General features: G+C 35.2%; 2 pseudogenes across 1 annotated transcript; one reads left to right on the plus strand and one right to left on the minus strand.

Annotated features, from left to right (window-relative positions):
• The first annotated feature begins 6,202 nt into the window (after positions 1–6,202).
• Positions 6,203–7,474, plus strand: LOC150098454 (intracellular coagulation inhibitor 3 pseudogene; annotated as a pseudogene).
• Positions 7,475–18,810: 11,336 nt separating this feature from the next.
• LOC150098455 (intracellular coagulation inhibitor 2 pseudogene) lies at positions 18,811–21,577 on the minus strand (annotated as a pseudogene). Its single transcript, XR_016549462.1, has 2 exons — positions 21,510–21,577; positions 18,811–20,578 (listed from the first exon to the last, which is right to left on the minus strand). The product of XR_016549462.1 is annotated as an intracellular coagulation inhibitor 2 pseudogene (transcript).
• Between the last annotated feature and the right edge of the window lie 608 nt (positions 21,578–22,185).

A 22,185-nucleotide genomic window follows, 5' to 3' on the forward strand; every position in this document is an offset into this window, starting at 1 on the left:
TTGCTATCCATTACCCACCAAGGGTATTAATCACCGTATCTCACCGGTCGATTATGTCCTTATCCTTATAAGGACTAATTTAAAGGACCGAAGCAAAAATGCTTTTCATCTTCCCCGTTATCTGTAGAGGACAGTGTAGGGATAAGGTGTTATTGAGCTATTAAAGCTCTGATCATGGCAAGAGGGTAACAGCAATAGCCGAGCCTCAGTTACAACTTCATTGGCTACAGCATTGCTATGCATTATCCTCCAAGGGTAATCTGCCTCCCTCCCCCATGATAACACTCCTTATAGTCCTCATAAGGACTGGCTTTAAAGGGGCGAAGCAAGAATGCTTTTCATCTTCCCCGTTATCTGTAGAGGACAGTGTAGGGATTGTTAATGAACTATTAAAGTTATTGGGCTATTAAAGCTCTGATCATGGCAGGAGGATAACAGCAATAGCCGAGCCTCAGCTACAACTTCATTGGCTACAGCATTGCCATCCATTACCTTCCAAGGGTAATCACCACATCACACGGTTGAATTCCCCCACCTAATTCCGGTCGATTATGTCCTTATAAGGACTGGCTTAAAGGGGCGAAGCAAGAATGCTTTTCATCTCCCCGTTATCTGTAGAGGACAATGTACGGATAAGGTGGTATTGAGCTATTAAAGCTCTGATCATGGTAGGAGGGTAATATCTATATCTATAGCCGAGCCTCAGTTAGAACTTCATTGGCTACAACATTGCTATCCATTATCCATTACCCTCCAAGGGTTTTAATCAACGCATCTAACGGTCGTTTTCCACTCCGTAACCAACCAACATCTCCAGATTAATTCATGTCCTTATATATATATAGAATGCTTTTTGGGCTGGGATTATTAATAGAAACTATATGGAATTTATTATTTGGTGTCTCAGATTAATTTTGAAATTTTTCTTAGTTTAAGAAGAAATATAATAAATTTCACGTAAGTAGATAAATAAATGAATATATTTTATTTTTAATAAATAAGGATTAATTAATTAAACATTTCATCAATTCTTAATTAATTATTAATGAATATATTTGTTATTTTATAATTTCAGTTGACATTACTATATTTTAATTTAACTTATTTTAATCATAATTAATATCATATATAATAATTAATACTTATTATAATAATGATGTTAATTGATTACATATATTTATTTAATTACATATTAATATATATAATAGATTTCCACAGAATCCCAGTCAGTCTTTATTGCAAGTTATTACTCAAAACCAGGGCGGCCTCACATAATTCCCCAGATTTGACCTCAAAAATTCCCCAGGTAGTAATAACTAGGGCTTGGATTTTTAGGTCGTAAAAAAGTGCAAAATATGCGTCCAAGTATACACTAAAAACATTTAAAACATCCGAAATATGCTCTTAAATATGCAAAATACTCAAACTATGCACTTAAATATGCCTTTATTAATTTATAATTCTGCATGGTTTAATTAAAACATTACACATAAATTAAAAACATAATATAAAATACAAAATATTGACATTTAAATAGTTACCTACTAACTGACCAGAAAAATTACTTAAAAATTTGCTCCTTTTTTTATTAATTCTTTCTTTCTCTATTTTTTTATATTTTTTTTAAATGAAAGAATACTTTCATTTAAAAAAATATAAGTTTATATTATACGAAGAATACATGCTTAACTTCCTTTAATTGACATTTCCTCCCTCTTCTTCCTCGCCAATAGCTTCTGGTAATTGATCACATTCCCTTTGCTGCTTTGCGGTATTAAGTCGATTTTTATATCTATTATGAACTGTGTGACTTTCCAACTCCTTGGTTAATGTTTTCTGTTTTCATTAAAAACAGAAACTGTCTCTCACAGTTTCTGTTTTTAATGAATTAGCTAATTTTGTTTTTATACAATTCACTTGTGAGAAAATTCGATCCATCCACGCACGCAGATGAATGCGGCAAAATAGTAAGATTTGTCATAAAATATGACAGTAAATCATATTTAATATTATTCATGCCATCTTTTATGTCAGTCGAGGAATGCCAATATCTTTAGGAATTGGTAGATCTGATGCTACGAGACGATAACTTCTCCACTCATCATCTATTTGATTTGACCTAATATTATCAACAAGTGAGGGGAATTGAGCAACAAGAGGAATAATGGTAGATGGTGACTGGCAACTTTTGGGTCCAAGATTCGTTATTTTGCAACAATGCTGTCTTCTTCGAAGACAAAGATTTTCTTTATTTGCAAACTAAGTTCCACAAGAACCTTTAAACAATCATTTTTAAATCTCAACAAAACAGAGTTATCTTCGAAAGAGTTTCTAATTAAGTGCGCCGTTGCTTTACAACCGAAGTAAATATCATTGACATTTGTATAGTTGTTTTGGTTTCTTGGATCAATTTCCGATAATTTAGCTGTTCTTAAAATCTCATCTTTAATGAAGCAACTAAGTAAATTGAGATATTCTGTTGATACATTTAGGAATAGTTGGTGTAACCTGAAATGCACTGATTGAAAATCTATATTAAGTGTATTTACTTTTTCAAAGTGTATTTACCATTTGTCAAACACTGTACAAGCACAAGGATCTCTACAATAACACTGCAAGAGGTTGCGCTATATGTATGTAACGATGTAAAACCTGTGTGATAAGAAAGGGAAAACGAAACCAGAACAGAGCAAAAACGGTTTATTTATTAGATTTATCAAAAAAAAAAAAAAAAAAAATTGTGAACATAATCGTAAAATATGACAAAAATATTAAAATTCAAACTTTTGTTCCAATTTCCCAAGATTTTGGGAGTTTTTTAATTAAAAATCCCTAGATCCTTAGGAAGCGGCTAAATTCCCTAGATCTTGGGAAAAATCACAAGGGGTGGCAGCCCGGCTCAATACACGTATATTAAGCTTCGTTATACTATAAATTAAAGATTTCAAGAAAATAACTTCAGAACTGGGGCAACTCGTACATAAAAGCTAACGACTTCACACCACTTATCCTTGCCGACAAATCTGCTGCTACGCATTATGGATCTGTTCCATGAAAGAACAGAACTTGATATTACAGAACGTGAAGAAACAGAACAATGAAAGAACAGAACTGTGACAGAACAGAACAGCGAAGAAACAGAACTGTAACAAAACAGAACTATGACAAATCAGAACAAGGGAAAAATAAAACATTTATTATTTTTTATTATTGTCGTATCTATCTATATATATATATATATATATATATATTGTATAGATTTTTAATCATTGCACGTTTCCCATTCGGCGTGAAAACATCAATGTATAGTTCTACAACATTTAAATGAGCAAGTCCTTCACAGACGCCTCGTGGCTCCTTACCGGTTTCGTCAAAACTTATCCGGATGTACGGGATAATGGGAGGAAACATTTTCGTTCTAGCAAAAATACAAATAAACGGTGTGCCTACATTTCCAAGAATACTAAGTACTGTAATTACAGGGGTACTTCTTAAGAACTGAGCGGCTTACCAGATTATAGGATTACCAGGAATGGGTATCCTTTCACTCAACGCCCCCTAATGCAGTTTCTAGTAAGTTTGCAATATAACACTTAGTGTCCTTTTGCATCTTCTGTTAGATATTTCGGGTGGCATTTGAATTTTTGTTGTGAAAACGCCTTAGCAATTGTATCGTCAGTTTGCCAGAATAAAAGGGTGATCCATCTTGCACATATTCACTGTAGACATACAATGTATTCGCAAGGTAAACATTCATGCGCATTTATGATCATATCGGCGGTTACTTATCTTCCCATATAATTTACTCGTTAGTTTAGTACTATGACAAAGCTTGAATATAAAATTAAAAATAAATTTATTTTTTAACTGATCTATTATCATGGAATTTTCACTGACACAGAAAGAAAATCAAGTTCTACTGTACCAAGGATATGAATATACCAAGTATAGGGAAAACAAGAGTGGAGTGATTACCTGGAGATGCAGAGTCTATGTTGCCACCAAATGCAGGGCATTCTTGAGGACACAGGAAGAAAATATCATTGGAGAAGTCCCACAACACTGCCATGATTCTAATCCTCCAAAAGCACAGGCAAACATGTTATGAAGCAAGACATGAAGGTAGTTGGTGCAACTCCGAGGAATGTTATGGGAAATATTTTATCAGAAGTGAATAGGGATGTTTCGGAACACTTACGAAAGCAACCCTCACTCACGCGAAGTGTTCTTAAACATAAAGAAACTACTTATATTCCCCATCCAGCTATAACTGATTTTCCTATCCCAGAGAAGTATGCTGACCTCATTTGTATGATACGGGAGCTGATGACCCAGAAAGAATATTGGCAATTGGGAATGATGATCTGCTCTCGGAATTAGACAAGGATGTCATTTATGGAGACGGAACATTTGATAAAGCACCTAGCATGTGTTTTAAGCTGTATACATGGCATGCTAAGATTGGCAATTCATATCCTCCATGTATTTATTTTCTTTTGCAAAAAAATAATATGGATACATACAACAGAATGTTTATCATATTGCAACCATTGGTGCCCAATATAACACCCCAAAAATTCTGCTGGACTTTGAAAAAGCATGTATGTCTGCTACTCAAGTTGCTTTTACACAAGCATAAGTAAAAGGGTGCTACTTTCACCTTTGCCAGAGTGTTATTAGGAAGTTCAACAGTGTTGACTTAAAGGAAGTGTACGAGTTTGATCTTTCAACATGAAGTTGAAACTGAAGTCCCTACCTGCTCTCCTTTGTGCCAATAACAGATGTAAGAACTGTCTATGACCAACTAGCTGCTACATTTCCAGATGAGGATAACTACAATGAAGTTCTCACATATTTCTTCTCAACCTACATCGAAGGAGTTGTAGGAAGATCCCCTCTCTTTCCAATTAGAATATGAAATCATTTTGAGGCTGCTGCTGAGAGATGTCCTAAGAATACAAATTGTTCTGAAGGTTTTCACAACGACTTAAACTCATTTTAGTCACCCAACCATTTGGAACCTATCAGATGGATTAAGACGAGATATAGCTTGCCAGCGATTATTATTAGCCAATGCCCATACAGGTCGCCCAGAAGTCAGGAAAAAGAGGTACGAGACCCTTAGCAATCAAGTGGCAATAGTTGTGCAGGAATATCAAAATCAAGAAGATAAATTGAGGTTTTTACGCCGAATGGCCAACCAGCAGTGATTAATTTTTTTTTATATTTATATATATATTTCTTTTATATTTTGTTTTATATAGATATTTCATTAATAAATAGATAAGACACAAATAAATGTTTTATTTTTTCCCTGTTCTGCAGTGATTAAATTTATATAGAAATAGATAGTTCTTTTATATAGATATTTCATTAATAAATAGATATATACAAGACTCAAATAAATGTTTTATTTTTTTCTCCTGTTCTGTTTTGTAACTGTTCTTTTTCCTAACTGTTCTATTTTTTCATAGTTCTGTTTCTTCCGGTTACCATGGAATACATTTCTACATTATATGTTTAAACTAACGCAAGACGTTGCTGACTATAAGGGCGAAGCAAAATGCTTTTTTATTCCCTGCTATCTGATAAGGATTACTGTGTAAGCTGTCAAGTATGACTGTAAAATATGACTTCTACATTATTTCAACGTTTAAGCTAACGTTGAAATAATGTAGAAGTCATATTTTATTATACAAATAATTAAAAGGAGTTATAACTTACTACTAAAATACTCTAGATTAAAGTTAGTTATTGGAAGATTTTCTACTTATTTTTACTATAAATTAAATATTCCAAGAAATTATATACTTACTTTAATCTTTTATTCAAGTGTAAGTAAACAAAGTTTGCGGCTGAAGTAGTTTCAGGACTGAAGCACTGATGAGACCTCAATAAAGCTCGAAATCGGTCTGGGTAGCGACCCTTACCATAATGAATAGCATTATTCATGTCCTCGAGGATATGTTTGCATTATAGGAAAGTAAGGCAAGTGATGTGAAGTCATTTGCCTCTATATACGAGTTGCTTCAGTCCTGAAAATAGTTCAGACACAAACTTATTTGCTTACAATTGGATGAAGGATTAAACTAATTACTGTATATAATTTCTTGGTAGCTTAAATTTATACGTTGTGTATTACATCTTATTACTTCAATGTGTTGTTAAGATAATTGCCTTGTTCTTTCTCTCTCTCTTTAGTTATGGATGTCAAAATTGTTTTGGGGATGTGTCTCTTGATGACTTATGTTACCAGCGCATCAGTACCTGAGTTTCAACTCTCCCACCAGGTGGCAGCAGCAAATAATTACTTTGCGCTGAATCTACATAAGAAGCTGTCACCGGGAAAAGGAAACCTGATTTATTCCCCGTTTAGTTTATCTACGTGTATTGCCATGTTGTTTTATGGCGCTAGAGGGCGCACAGCAGGTGAAATCAGGCAAACGATGGGTTACGATAAAGTAAGCCTTTCAAATAACAATATCGTCAAGGGTTATCAGCAGTTGCTGGATCTGTTTGCGTCATCACCCAACGATTACACTCTGAATGTGGCTAATGCAGCCTTCATTCAAAAGGATTTCGACATTAACCCGAAGTATGTAGAAGGATTGAAAAATTATTTCAAAGCACTTGCAAAAAATGTCGACTTTCAAAAAGAAGGAGAGAAAACCACACGTGAGATTAATTCGTGGGTTGCACAAAACACTAAGAGAAAAATCAGGAAACTAGTGGATTCCCTTGATTCATCCACCATTGCAATGCTTGTCAATGCGGTGTACTTTAAGGGTACATGGAAGACAAAGTTTGATCCCAAATACAATCTTCAGACTCCGTTTTACAATAATGGATTGGAATCCTCCAGCAAGGAAGTAACCATGATGAATCAAGGAGGAGCCAATTTCCCGTATGCCTTCATCGAAGAATACAACCTCAAAGTACTGGAACTTCCCTACAGAGGAGATCATATCGTGATGAGGATTTTACTTCCAGTAGAATTCAACGGTCTACCAGCACTGGAACAACAACTCTCAGAAGACCTTATGAATAAAATAAACAACAGTTTGAAGGAAGTTGAAGTGGATACGGTCATGGTTCCCAAGTTTAAATTAAAAGGGTCCAAAGAAATGAAAGGAATTCTCCAAGATATGGAAATACAGAGCGTTTTTGGTAGTAATGCTGATCTTAGTGGAATTAGTGACGTCGGCAAACTTTTTGTTTCCACAGTCTTGCACAAGGCTTACATTGAGGTGAATGAGGAGGGTAGCGAAGCAGCTGCAGTGTCAGGAATGGGAATTGCTCTGATGTCCAGTGATCCTCGCATTCCCAGATTCGTTGCCAATCATCCATTTTTGTTTTTTATCATTGACAAGCGCAATGGGATGATTTTGTTTTCTGGAAGAGTTAATAAATTGTAGAGGAAAAAAAAATTGTATTGAAAGAAAAACAAATAAATAAAGTAATATACAAGAAATAAGTTCCTGATTGATTAAATGACATTATCGATCAAAAAGTATTAAAACTATAACATGAAATAAAAATAATAAATCCGTAATACTGGTTGATCATGTTTAATCCAGTTATTCGTTGTAATATTTTTTTTTTCCAAAATTTATGTTATAGGATTCTGAAAAAAAAAAAAATTAATTAAATTAATTCTATTGATTACAGAAATCATATTCATAAACATGTTGGCAAATTTGTTACGTTAATCAACCGATTTGCTTAGGAAATGTAAATGAACGTCTTTGGTATCGAGGTTATTATGTGCAGTGACATCTAGTAAAGTTGTATCTAGTTGCTTCTAACGCAGGACTTCTCTTTCCCATTTAATACATGTATTTGTTAGTAAGGAGAATTTCTAAACGAATAAAAGTACGTATCTATGGATAACAGCTTGATCGCAGTATTTTTTATAGCGATCTTAAAGAGGACATTACTATTGAGTTCAAGTAAAACACGATATTCATTCACAAAGGTAAATAATTTGTATGAGTGTAACAAATTGTCAGATCAACGAATTCTGAATACCATACAAACTGTAATTTTAAGTTGTTTTATTTTTTTTAACAAGAACATTCAGTATTTCATAGATCATCAAATTACCATTGTACATGCACAAACTGGTATTATAAAATAAAAAGAACTGATCACTACAAAGATTTCCATCAGATATAATCATTGGCGGCTCATGGCTTGAAATCGTGGGGGTGCTGCAACTTTCGAAAAATAGATACACACTGTAAGTACAGTGTATACGTGTTTAGATAAAATATCAAAATTATGGTAAATATCGATAAAATTATACAGTTCGGTATAATTCAAAATTACTTAAAAATAAAATCCATTCTCCTTGATTTGTTTGGAGAGAAAAGATCAATAACTTGATGTTTGTGTGACTGTTGAAGAATTTGTAGTTCACTTACAATCACTACTGTCACAGAACGTACAGGTGTAAGTTCGGTGTATTTCTTGAGGTCGCATTTCTGAGGTCATAATTGTCAATAACCTCAATAATGTTCTAAAATAAAAACTATAACAAATGTTATGTCTTTAATTGTAATCTCCAAATATTTAAAGAGACGGAGTAAACACGATAAGCACTACGAACACTCTACTAATGGCGCAAACTGCATATAAACAACAGTGGAACTTCGCGACGGACAGTGCCAAATTACGCTAATAGCTCGCATCTCACTATGGCGTGCATATGCTTGCGCGCGTAGCAATAGACACTATGATAAACACGGTGCTGCTAGCTTCCTTCCCCCTCCTAAGTGCTACAAGATGGATTTTTATTATTTTTTTTATACAAAATAAGAGAATTGTATAGGATTGTTGATGATAAAATTAAATATTACAAGCAAATATAAATTAATTAATAAATATATTTATATATCGAGAAAAATTGGTGGCGCTGCAGTTCCTTATTACCTATGCACGAGCTGCCCCTGGATATAATAATAATAATACACTAAAATCAACCACGGCAATTCAACCAACTCATTATAGCTAAAGCAGTGGCTATTTCACGTTTACAAGGCTTTTTTGAAAAGTTACTCTGCATTCTTCAATTCTAATCTTAAATGGAGATCTTAGAAATCTCTAAGATTTCTCTCCTGAGAGTCCTTAGAAGGGCTGACATTTGAATTTTTAGGCCTTCTAAGGAAATTACTTAAAAGAAAAATTGTTCCTACTCCCCGCAAACGAAATAAGTTGCATTTGCTGTATAAGCGAAATAAAAAGAATGATTCTAGTTATTGCAGAATATTGAGCGCAGTTTTAATAATCTACTTTATAATTATGTATATTAATTTTAATTCATTTGTAAAAACTTTCGAAGCCGCAATATCTGCCACTTCCTGCTGTTCATTGATTGGACAATTTCTTGGATGAGGATGTTGTTAATTGAGCGACCTCCTAAGGGAAAATAAAAGACATGATTATGCAACTATGGGAAGATATTTCCCCTCGTTTATTTGTATGAAAGAATTCCTGAAAACGTTTGTAACATCCGGGACTTTTTTTTTTTTTGAAATATCCGGAATGCTATAAATATCTTCAAAGAAATCTCAGAGCTATTCATTTTATTTAATCAACTGCTGTGAAAGTAGAATTGTTACCTCAATAAATGTCTGCAGCTCTTTCGTCCCACTTCACCGTGCATTACTTTTTCATTGTATTGTTTATTCACATTTCCAAACTACGGTAGCCTTACTGCGTAGAGCTATTGTGCAAAACGAGAATAGCGTCGTTATTTTTTTTAGTTTTTGTGAATCAAGTTACGTATCAAATAATATAATACAAGGAACAAAGACTGCGTTGTTGGAATGTTGCCAAATTAACAATGTTATTATAAATCAGGGGATATATAAATAAAAAAGGAGATATTATAAATTAAAATATTATTTTAAAATTGTATTTATAAATAATTAAAAATACAACTATATAGTAGTCCTACTCGCCAAAGAAGAATATTTTTAATCTCAACTCGTTGAAGGCTTTAATCGATTCTTCATCTGTGCAGTTAATAGTTTAAAATCTACCAAAACAAGCACGTAACTTTTGTGTATTGCATGAGGAGTGATGACGTAGAGTCCAGGAAACAGAGGCGGTGGGTAATGCAATATAAAAGTTTAGTTTGCTCACCCTTGTTATAAATCATTGTCTCGTTAGTAAAAGGCCGTATTTTTTTTATATGTTAAAATATTAATTACGAAAACAAAAAGAAAAAACATCAAGTTAAAATTAAGTTTCTGACAGTTTCCCATCTTGCATAATACATGAAATATTAAACAGAAAAAAAAGGACCAGATACAAAATCAGAGATTATTTAAAGAGATATATATTATTCTTGAGAAAAAACTAATAATAAAGAAATAAAAATAAAAGAACACTTTATGTGCGAGATTATAAAATCGATTAACATTATTAAATCATTCTTATTTTTAAATTTATGAAAACAGGAAGAAAATAAATAGAAGTAAACTAAATTGGTTTTAAAGGGAAAAAATGACTACACGTTTTTAGGGGGGGGGGAGAGGAAATTTACAAAATGGTAAAATATGCACCATTTTTTTTTTTTTTTTTATGATAAATCCAGGCCCGATAACTACTCCACAGACAAGAGATGAAACATATTTTTTCAATTCGTTGTAGACCGGCTAATGCAAATCTTTCACCTATACTTTTGCCATCCATTCTGCCATGGAAATTCTAATAATTGGTCACACAGATACCGTTCAGAATGGTTAATTTAAAATCCTCAAAATACACCATTGTATAAAAATAAAATTTTTTAAATTAAGTAATTAAAATAAAAAAGAATATTAAAACTTAAAAAGAAAAATATTATAAATAAAAAGGAGAAATAGTTTAAAAATAATTAAAATAAAACTAATAAATTTCACAAACCATTTTTTATCAATGATAACTGATAATATAATGAATCGCAATGTTCGAGTGTTATCATCATTCATGGGAGGAATCAATCGACCGTGAGATGCGGTCGATGGGTCCATTAATGCCCTTGGGGGTGATGAATAGCAACGCAAAGCTGTACCAATGAAGTTTAACTGAGGTTCGGTTGTTGCTCTTACCCCCTTGGGCGATGAGTTTTTGAGTTCGCTCTCTTAAGGTTTTTGCCTTAAGGGAGCACTTTGAGTCTCCGGGGAAGGTGTTCTCCGGCACGGCCCGCTGAGGGGCTTTGTCGGTGAATTAAATTATTTTCCTCGGAATTTGTCGGTGAATTATTTTCCTCGGAATATGAGCGGTTCTGCTCGGTACTCGAGTTTCACTGAGTAGAACCAACGCTGAGATTTGGACGGTCTTTCGCCCACGAATGAGTGGCCTAGAGATCGTCCGATACTTTTGAGATTGAACCTTTACTTACATAGTCGATCGATTGGTTCATTAATGCCCTTGGAGGTAACGGATGGCAACGATGCAATGCCGTACCAATGAAGTTTAACTGAGGTTCGGCTGTTGCTGTTATCCCCTTGGGCGATGAGTTTTTGAGTTCGCTCACTTAGGGTTTTTGCCTTAAGGGAGCACTTTGAGTCTCCGGGGAAAGTGTTCTCCGGCACGGCCCGCTGAGGGGCTTTGTCGGTGAATTATTTTCCTCGGAATTTGAGCGGTTCTGCTCAGTGGTCGGGGAGCCCGTCACTGAGTGGAACCAACGCTGAGATTAGGACGGTCTTTCACCCACTATGGAGTGCCCTAGAGATCGTCCGTATTTTTGAGATTTCACCTTTACTTACATAGTCGGTGATTGATTTTATATGAGATGCCCATATAGGGTAACGGATGGCAATGCTGAACCAATGAAATTTAACTGAGGTTCGGCTGTTGCTGTTATCCTGGGTTAATGAGTTCGCTCTCTTAGGTTTTGCCCTAAGGGAGCAATTGAGTCTCCGGGGTAAGTGTTCTCCGGCACGGCCCGCTGAGGGGTAGTTGCCGGTGAATTATTTTCTTCGGAATGAGCGGTTCTGCTCGGTGGTCGAGTTTCACTGAGTAGAACCAACGCGGAGATTTGGACGGTCTTTCGCCCACGAATGAGTGGCCTAGAGATTTTTGAGATATCACCTTTACTTAAACATTCGGTGATTGATTCATTAATGCCCTTGGAGGTAATGGATGGCAACAATGCAATGCTGTACCAATGAAGTTTAACTGAGGTTCGGCTGTTGCTGTTACCCCCTTGGGCGACGAGTTTTTGAGTTCGCTCTCTTGGGGTTTTTGCCTTAAAGGAGCACTTTGAGTCTCCGGGGAAGGTGTTCTCCGGCACGGCCCGCTGAGGGGTTTTGTCGGTGAATGAATTATTTTCCTCGGAATTTGAGCGGTTCTGCTCAGTGGTCGGGGAGCCCTTCACTGAGGGGTACCAACGCTGAGATTAAGACGGTCTTTCGCCCACTATGGAGTGGCCTAGAGATCGTCCGTATTTTTGAGATTTAACCTTTACTTACATAGCCCGTCACTGAGTGGAACCAAGACTGAGATTAGGACGGTCTTTCGCCCACTATGGAGTGGCCTAGAGATCGTCCGTATTTTTGAGATTTAACCTTTACTTACATAGTCGGTGATTGATTCATTCAGTCCAATACCCTTGGAGGGTAATGGATCGCAATGCTGTAGCCGATGAAGTTCTAACTGAGGCTCGGCTATTCCTGTTACCCTCCTGCCATGATCAGAGCTTTAATAGCTCAATAACATCTTATCCTTACACTGTCCTCTACAGATAACGGGGAATATGAAAAGCATTCTTGCTTCACCCATCTAGCCAGAAATGTTAATGTTGTTAATGAGTGTTATCATAATTCCTAATAGACTGGATTTATAATTTTTTTTTTTTTTTGGGCGGTGGGGGGCGGGTTAGTGTATTTTTCGTTTTCGGGACCTTTTAATGAGTGGAAAGTCAAACGACCGTTTTAAAAGTACCGGGTGTTGAGAGACTTGAATTCGCAAAATATATTATCATAACTGACAGTATGATATAATTGGAATGTTTGTGTGTTCGCATATTATATTATAAATGAGTAGGAATAAAGTGATATTCTGTCATTTTTATGAGAATGTGAATACTTCAGGCCGCCTGTATAATATATATATGAACATTGGCATGATTCTCATTAGTTACTGAACAATGGATATTTGAAACGTAGCCTAACTTGAATAAAAATTAATTATCCGTGGAAAAGTAACAAATTATCAAAATAGGTCAGTTTAGATGCACATTCTGACACATTTGAAGTGTATCAGACAGATGTTTTCGCAACACAGCTGTCGTTCATGGAACTTTTCGTTTAGATCAGGTTTATAAACTTTTCGGAACAAAAGTGCTTCCCTCTACCGACAACCTTTAAAACTACACTTTTTAACTGACGTTATTTCATGTTCAGTGCTGGAAAGTGGTAATTATATGTCCTTTAAGATTTTTTAAAATTGTTCTATCAGTTCCATTTATTTTAATAAAAACACTTGAAAGTAATTTTGATAGATAATTAAATAAAAGTTACAAAAGCAGAAACACTTAAATGTTAAAATATTTAAAACATTTTTAAAAATAAAAAGACCTCTAATGCTCTTTAAAAAAATAATAATAAATAAAACATAAAAAACTTAAAGTTTATAATTTGCTACAAATTTTTACTGCATACTTAAAAATGAAGTAAAAAAATCTGATAAATTTTAAAGTAGAAATAAAAATAAATGAAGTAAATTTCGGGGATTTGCCTGAGAGAGCATTTTGAATCTCTGGGGAGGGCGTTCTCCGGCGAGGACCTTGTTGGTGGATGCTTTTCCCTGGAATATGAGCGGTTCTGCTGGGTGGTAGGGTGAGCCTTCACTGAGTGGGCCAACGCTGAGTTGGACAGTCTTTCGGCTACTCATAGGGAGTGGTCTGAGGGATCATCTTAAATTTTAGAGGTGGCTTTACTTAAAAATTCAATGCATGTCGTAAGAGGCGACTAAAATGGGATGAGTTTCGCTGTCTTAGGTTTCTTCCGAAATTTTTCTACCGGTGAGGGGGTGGGGGATTAATTTCGGAGGGTTTGCTCTGAGAGAGCATTTTGAGTCTCTGGGGAGGATGTTCTCTAGCGTGGCCCGTGAGGGGCGTTGTTGGTGGATGGTACGGTGAGCCTTCACTCAGTGGGCCAACGCTGAGTTGGACGGTCTTTTGACTACGCGTAGGGAGTGGTCCGGGGGATGGTCTTAATTTTTAGAGACGGCTTTACTTACACACCAGCCTCCACTGTAGCCCATGCATGTCGTACGAAGCGACTAAAGTGGGTAACCAGGGAGGGTAATGTTAGCCAATGAAGTTTTAACTGAGGCTTGGCTATTGCTGTTACTCTTCTGCCATGATCAGAGCTTATAGACTATATTATCCCATCCATACATTTTCTTCTACAGATAACGGGGAATATGAAAAGCATTATTGCTTCACCCATCTAGCCAAAAAAAAAATTAAAAATATGTGCAGTACAGAATTAAAGCCTGTTCTCAATTAGTTTATTTGTATTTTTTATTTATTTCGTTTTAACTAAAAGAGTGGCTTGGTGTAACAGAAATGGCTCTTTCGTTGGGCTTAATTTACAATCACATTATGATGATTATTGTATTATATTATATTATTATTGTATTATATTTAAATGAAATGCAAATCGATGTATAAAATAACATTATACAGGGTGTCCCAAAATTCACGCAAGATTTAAATTTAGCGCCATTTGTGCGGTAAAGTGTTGTCAACGAGAAAAAAAAGACAGCGTGACAGCTGACAGTTCAGGGTTATTAAAAATGACCACACACAGCGAAGAGAGTTCGTTGAATGGATTATGGAACACAACAAGTGGATGCTTATTTTTCGAACAAAATCATCTTCAGCGATGAGGCTCATTTTCATCTTGATGGCTTCGTTAATCGACCAAATTGTCGCATTTGGGGTTCAGAAAATCGACGAGTGATTGTTGAGAAACAAATGCATCCACAAAGTGTCACTGTTTGGTGCGGATTTTGGGCTGGAGGCATCATCGGTCCATTCTTCTTCGAAAATGCGGCTGGTAAGGCAATAACAGTTAATGGTGCTCGCTATCGCGACATGATAATCCAGTTTTTTGTGCCTAAATTGCAAGATATGGATGTGGACATGCGGTTTCAACAAGACGGTGCCGCATGCCATACAGCCCGAGAAACAATTCAATTACTGCATGAGTCATTTCCCTGTCGTGTAATTTCCCGTTTTGGTGATCAGAATTGGCCGCCCAGATCATGTGACTTAACGCCGTTGGACTTTTTCTTTGAGGGTTTTTGAAGTCTAAGGTTTATGCCAACAAGCCCACGACCACCCACGCCTTGAAGGAGGAAAGTGAGCCCTGTATCAACGAATTTCAGCCACATTTATGCAAAAATGTCATGGAAAATTTCTACAAAAGAGTGCGTATGTGCCAGCAAAGCCGTGGAGGCCATTTACCCGATATGCTGTTCCATGTATAACCCTATACTGTATACTTTATGAATCAATACAAAATTACAATTTTTAATTAAAAACCTGTGTTTTCTATCAAAATTACTTCTTGCGTAAATTTTGGGATAAATAAAAGAACAGCATAAATACAACCTGTATTTATGCTGTTCGTTGAACAGTTTCATTAATTCGTTATTATATTTTAATAATTTATAATCTCTACTGTACAATACTTATTTGATAAACAAAAAGGAGAAATAGTTTAAAGATAATTAAATGAAAACTAATAAACTTGACACACCATTTCTTATCAGTGATTGCTGATAGTATGATGAATTTCCACGTTCGAGTTTGCGCGTGCTATCATAATCACATTATTACTATGAGTTTCTAATTTAGAGCTACTTATGTCATTTTTGCAAACCAATTTATTTATTTTCCATTATGGAAGAGTTACCTCATGAAATTTCTTTCAACATTAAACTATAACGCTAGTGGGAAATCTTGAAACACAATATTATAGTGAGTTCTGTTGTCATCGAATTGGCTTATGATGAAAATACTTGACTTCTGAGGTTTAAGCTTCATTTTTGGGAATAAATAGACGATGGTAACCTGAATAAATATTCAGGTTAAGCTCGTTAGTCGAGTAGATGATCTGCGCTTCAACCAATAGGCTGTGGGGTTTGTTTCTATCGTGGGCATGGATGTTTTTGTGAATGATAAACTCCATCGCTTGGTAAGAGATCATCCCCTGCTTTTTTGGAAGCATGAATGGTTGAAAATAGTACCATGTTTGATGTCTTTCGTTTGGTATCTAAAATCGATACGTTTGTTTGTCTGCAGTCCGATATTTACTATTGTTTCTGAACACCTTCCTGTTAGATATAAAAATATGCAACAGCTTCTGGTGGATCAATATTGTGTTTTGCCTCCGGTGTAACAAATGATCAACTTACAAACAAAAACGAATACATTAATAATAATAATAATAATAATAATAATAATAATAATAATAATAATAATAATAATAATAAATTATGTTTACAAATAAATAAATATATGTAATATGCTATATTTAATTGGTCTTTGTAAATAACAGACAGTCAAGAAACTTGACAGGCATCTGTATTCTCTTACCATCAATCGAGTGTCTATTAAGTCAATTAGAATTTGGCACAAATAAGATTAATTCAAAGCACAAATCACAACAAGCGTCATCAGACTGGACAGAATTGTTCGGACTCTCCTGGGACAGACAGAAGTGGAAAGAGTTCATTCGGCCTCATCATCATCCACATAGATGATGGAAGAGAGAAGAAGAAGATTAAATTAGCGCCATAGCCTTTCTTATTACATTCTACATAACAGACCTGCCAGGTCTCTTAGACCAACCAACTTCGAATCCATTCGGAAGAACCCTTATAAGAATATTTTCATCTGAATGAGAGTTATCCGGTCTCAAACGAAGGCGGAACGGTTTTCACACATCCACAAAACCAGACAAACCGGTAAGAATCATACGCAAAACTAGCAGACATATGCAATGCCGACATTGTATTCCTTGCTTCGATCGTACGTCTAAACACCTATAGCCACAGCCGTTGAAGTTGCTTAATAGATTTCATTGCTTGGCTTGATAATGTCCTCTCAGGCAAAGCAATTTCAAAATTGACCATTGCGAATATTCAGAAACACCTTCATTAACATTTAATTTCGCAATATGGTGAGTGTGAAAAAAAAGTTATATACAGGTGGCCTAATGATTACATTGAATGAAAAAAAATTTAAAAAAATAAATAACATATATATATATATATATATGGCATAATTGCTTGCGTAATTGCTTGAAGCATATATATATATATATATATATATATATATGTTACAAACACAAACAAATCTATTGAACAACGCATAGAAGAGCATAAGAGCGACATCTCTTACAAAAGATCTCATGCAACTGCGTTATCCAGTCATGTTCTTTTTTCAAATAATCCTAATGATGACCAACAAAGCCACTCCGTTTGCTGGAATAGATCAGAAAATATCTTTCGCTGTGATGATGAGTTTGAGAGGAAAATTGTAGAATCAAGGGAAATCCTACTGAACTCGGTCCACTTAAACAACAATTTAAGTTATAACATCCCAGATAGCCATGCTGCAGTTGTTCAATATTGGCGTTCACGTGAACCTGCACGCACAATTGCAATAAACAATGGCACGCCAGTTGGAACAACTTGAAAAAATACAACGTTTTTATGTATCGATTATGTGAGGCAATTTGTACCTGTAATTTCCAGTTTGTTTAGATAATTCAGTGTTTATTAGTATTCCTTTATAAATACCTGAAGAAGGCTGCTATATGCCGAAACTAGTAGTATTTATCATTAAAATCATTATATGTTATCTCGGTTTTATAGTCATTAAATCTATATTTTTTTCAAATGTACAACAACCGAGTAAAAGCTTATCACCACATATATATATATTTATTTTTTTGCTCGGTGTTTATAGTTTACCATTTGATTGAGCAGCCAAACGATCAAATATAACTGACTGCTAGGAAAAAAACTTGCAAGTTTGCATATAAACTAGGTTTTAACTAGTAAAGACTTTAACTAGTAAAACTACCTCTAAATTTCTTTTTTATTCATTAAAAGAAATTAGTAATCGAAGATTGTTTCGAGGTTTATCAGTTGAAACAATTTCAAAAATAATCTTCATTGTAATCTTATAATTATTTTAATATTGCTATTCAGAACGTACGGATCTATTTTTCGTATTGTGAAACACGATACTTCCCATACAGAGAATATAGATTAGTGGTGAGAGTGTGCACAAAGATAACATTGTACCAAGGAAGTCACTTAAAAACCCGGATTTCCTCATAAACGTAGGAAGCATCTTTACTTTGAACAAGGTAAACAATGCTATATAAACCATGTGATATATCTCATAGCCAAGCAGCAAAATAATATTTTTGTATGTCTTACAGCGAAGATTGTATTCTTGTAATATGCCTGTCACATTCGAGACTTCATAAGTTCGAAAGATGTATTATTTTACTATAAACCAATGTTGTACATTTATTAATCTTTCTTTTAATGGAGGGACAGTTGACGCTATGACTTGGAAAAGAACTGAGTGGCAAAATAATTCTTATATGGACTTTTTCAATTTAAAGTGAGTTAACTAACATGGAGGCAAAAGGGTTTTATTCTCGGTAAATCGAATTTTTTTGCAAAGCATACAGGCAAATCGGCTATTGAATACTCGCACTTCACAGACCAATAATTCTAAAAAACGTTGAATGAAACATGGACGACTCCAAAGATCTTAATTTCAAATTAAGTCTACAAAGAGTGTGAAATTTATTTTTGAATTAAAATGATTAAATACAGAAACAATTATTACAGCAAACAATAAAAAGAATTTTGATATCAAGTTGTCATTTCATAATATCTTATTCATTTAATAATCCACAGTACGCTTCATAATAATAAATCAGGATTTAAGAATTATATTCTTATATACAATTCGTTTTAAACACAGAAGAATTTTCGTTACTGTCCGACCACAGATCCGAGACCCTCAGCTAGCGAAGTGCCAAGAAGAGTCCATTCATGTTGAAGGGAAGAAAGGAAGAAGGCGATGTACGAATTCGTTACCAACACGCGAAATCACGTGCTTTATACGTAAACTTTTCCAACTGTTATACAAGCAAAATAGTTACCACTTTAAAAAGCACACTGCTCATAAAAGAAAGGTTAATTTTCCTACTTGAATAAGAAACAACTCATCCCACAAAATGGATTGATTACCCTATTATCGAAATGGATTCGCCTTCTTCTGACATGCGCAGAAGTGTCGAAGGGTCTCGCATCTGTGGGCGTACAGTATGTTACAACTCACTCACCCTCCCGAAGAACAGGATCATCCCATTTCTTTTGTCAACAATGAGAAACAAAAATGGATGATTCGCGATGAAGCTAGGAACTTGAGTTCTGAAGGACGTCAAAGCAACTCGATTTCCACTAACAGCAGCTGCTTCACTTCCTTCTTCGTCTACCTTAATGAATGCCTTGTGGATAATTGTAGAAACAAAAAGGTTCCCATTGGTACTAATCCCGCTAAGATCCGCATTGGTGTTGAATATCTTCCTTAGATGCATATCTTGGAAGATTCCATTCATTTCTTTGGAATATTGCAAACTGAATTTTGGCATCACGATGGTTTCCAAGTTTACTTTCTTCAGGCTACTGTTGATTTTATTAAGAAACGTTTCGGACAGTTTTTCCTCCACGTCAGGTAGACCTTCAAAGTTCTCTGACATTGCAATCCTCATGACGATATCTTTGCCCTTGTAGGGAAGTTCCAACACTTTTACATCATTTTCTCTAAAATATGCATAAGGGAATGTTTGATCTCTCATATGCATCATGGTGACGTCATTGCTGGTGCTTTCACCGTTATTGAAAAATTGAGATATTAAGGAATTTCCGGGATCGAACTGCCTTTCCCACTTGCCTTTAAAATATACGGCATTCACAAGCATCACAACAGTATCTGGGTCCAAGCTATCTATAATTTTCTTAATTTTTTGGTTTGTGTTGGCTGCAACCCACGTATTGATCTGACGTGCAACTTGCTTCGATTTTTTCGCAAAGTCGACATTCCTAGCAAAAGCTTTGAAATAATCTACCAATCCTTCAATGTACTTCGGATTGATGTCAAGGTTCTTTTCTATAAATGCCGCATTCGCTACTCGGAGAACATATTCGTTGGATGAACTTGCTATCAAATCCAATACCCGACGATAAGCCTTAGGGATGTCCTCTTGTGTAAGATTGGTGGTGTTGTAACCCATGGCGTGTCTAATTTCCTGTGCTGTCCGTCCTCTAGCGCCATATAACAACATCGCAATGGCTGTGGACAAACTGAACGGAGAGAAAAACAGATTTCCGTTTTCTGCTGATAGTCTTTTATAGAGATTCACAGCAAAATGATTATTTGCTGCCACTATCTGCTGAGAGAGCTCAGATCCAGATTCAGAAGAACCATCGACGTTTGAAAGAAGAAGACTGGTTCCAAGAAGCAAAATTATGAAACCCATGGCTAAACAGAAAAGTAAAAAGATAGTTAGATTGATTCGGTAATCAGCAGGTAAAAAAGTTTAATATTTTAGTCAAAATGGTCTATATTAACACACATACATAACAAATGGTTCGAATTAGCAATATTAACAAAATTCATTTAATTTATTTTTGTAATATGGTATTCGGAGTTCAAGATTGTCCTAAAGGATATTGTTAATAATGGCAGAAACTTTTAAGAAGCTCGAATTAATACATTAAGAAGTAATCGAAGTTTTAATGACTTAAAAGTTTATTATGTGATGTACTACTCAATGATATTTTCTAGCTTCAAAGTGTATGGCTAGTTATGAACAGTTTTCAGTTGTCATCGTGTTATATTAATATGATGTTACGGTTATGTACAAAGTCAAAATAGTTATCGTATTTTAGATTTATTTATTTATTTTGTATTTTCCTGCATAAAAATCAGGAGTAGTAAGTTAGTAAATTTTGGTATATTCGGACGTTTTAGTTTCAATAAACTACTACAAAAATATAACTGCTTTCTGTACAAATCAATCTGAATTTATTATTATTATTATTACTATTATTATTATTTAAAAAAATCAGCTAATGCCTTTTTATTCCCGTATATAGGGAGTAGGCGAGGGGGTGTTTTTATTATATATATATTTATATACTCTTGGTAAGTCGAGCAAAAGCTATTACTACTCATGTTAGGGGATGGTGAGCGGATTGCTGCGTTGTCGAGCACCTCTAGCCTACAAAATATTCACAAAAACTTAAATATTCACAAAAACTTGAAAAATGTACAAAATGTCTTAACAATACGAATGTTCTATAGAACAGTCTATCATTCCGGAAGATAAATGCAAAAATTTACTAAATGATATTATTCTCCATAATGCATTTAATACTGTAAGTGAGATGGGGAAAACAGAATGCCTTACCCAGAATTCCTTAGTATCCCAAACACTGTTAGCCAAGCGTCACTTCATTTCAAATACTGCGTCCGGCGAAGATGGCTGTGGAAACTTCAAGGTCTGAGACACTGAGATAAGAAGGAAAAGCCAACGCAATGGAGCATAGCAATGGGTTTGTCCTCTGATTGGTCCCAAAAGAATGCCCGGCGGCAGAAGGGATATTACAAGCCCCGCAAGGGACGCGAAGCCTTCGTAGTGATAAAGAAATAAGTAGAGGGAAGAATGTGTTGCCTATTGAATAGTCACGGACTCGCGCCCTCGAACACGATAATTACGCCGATTTTGACCAGTGTTTTTTTTTTAATTGAAATTCAGATTAAAATACCTTATAATGTCTTGTATGGTATCAATGGTAGCTAATTCGGACCTTTTGTGTCTCAGCTGATATCGACCGTGTCCTCTGGTTGGATAGAACTGGATTCTAATTCCGACTAGGACACAAAGAATTTTTATGCTTTAAGTTACAATGGGTTGAGTCCCCCCCCCCTGTACCGAGGAGGTTTACAGCTAATTAGTACAGGCGGGTTGCCACTCTTTGCTGCCTCCCCTAAATGCAGTGTGTTTCTGACTGTAGTAAGTGTGTACTCACGGGGCTTAATTGCCTGTTCTTGGGAACGAAAAACCAGAGTTTCCGGGAGGAAAA

The sequence above is a fragment of the Typopeltis vanoorti genome, chromosome 15, assembly GCF_054136105.1.
Source record: "Typopeltis vanoorti isolate ZY-2024b chromosome 15, IOZ_Tvanoo_1.0, whole genome shotgun sequence".
Taxonomy (NCBI): domain Eukaryota; kingdom Metazoa; phylum Arthropoda; class Arachnida; order Uropygi; family Thelyphonidae; genus Typopeltis; species Typopeltis vanoorti.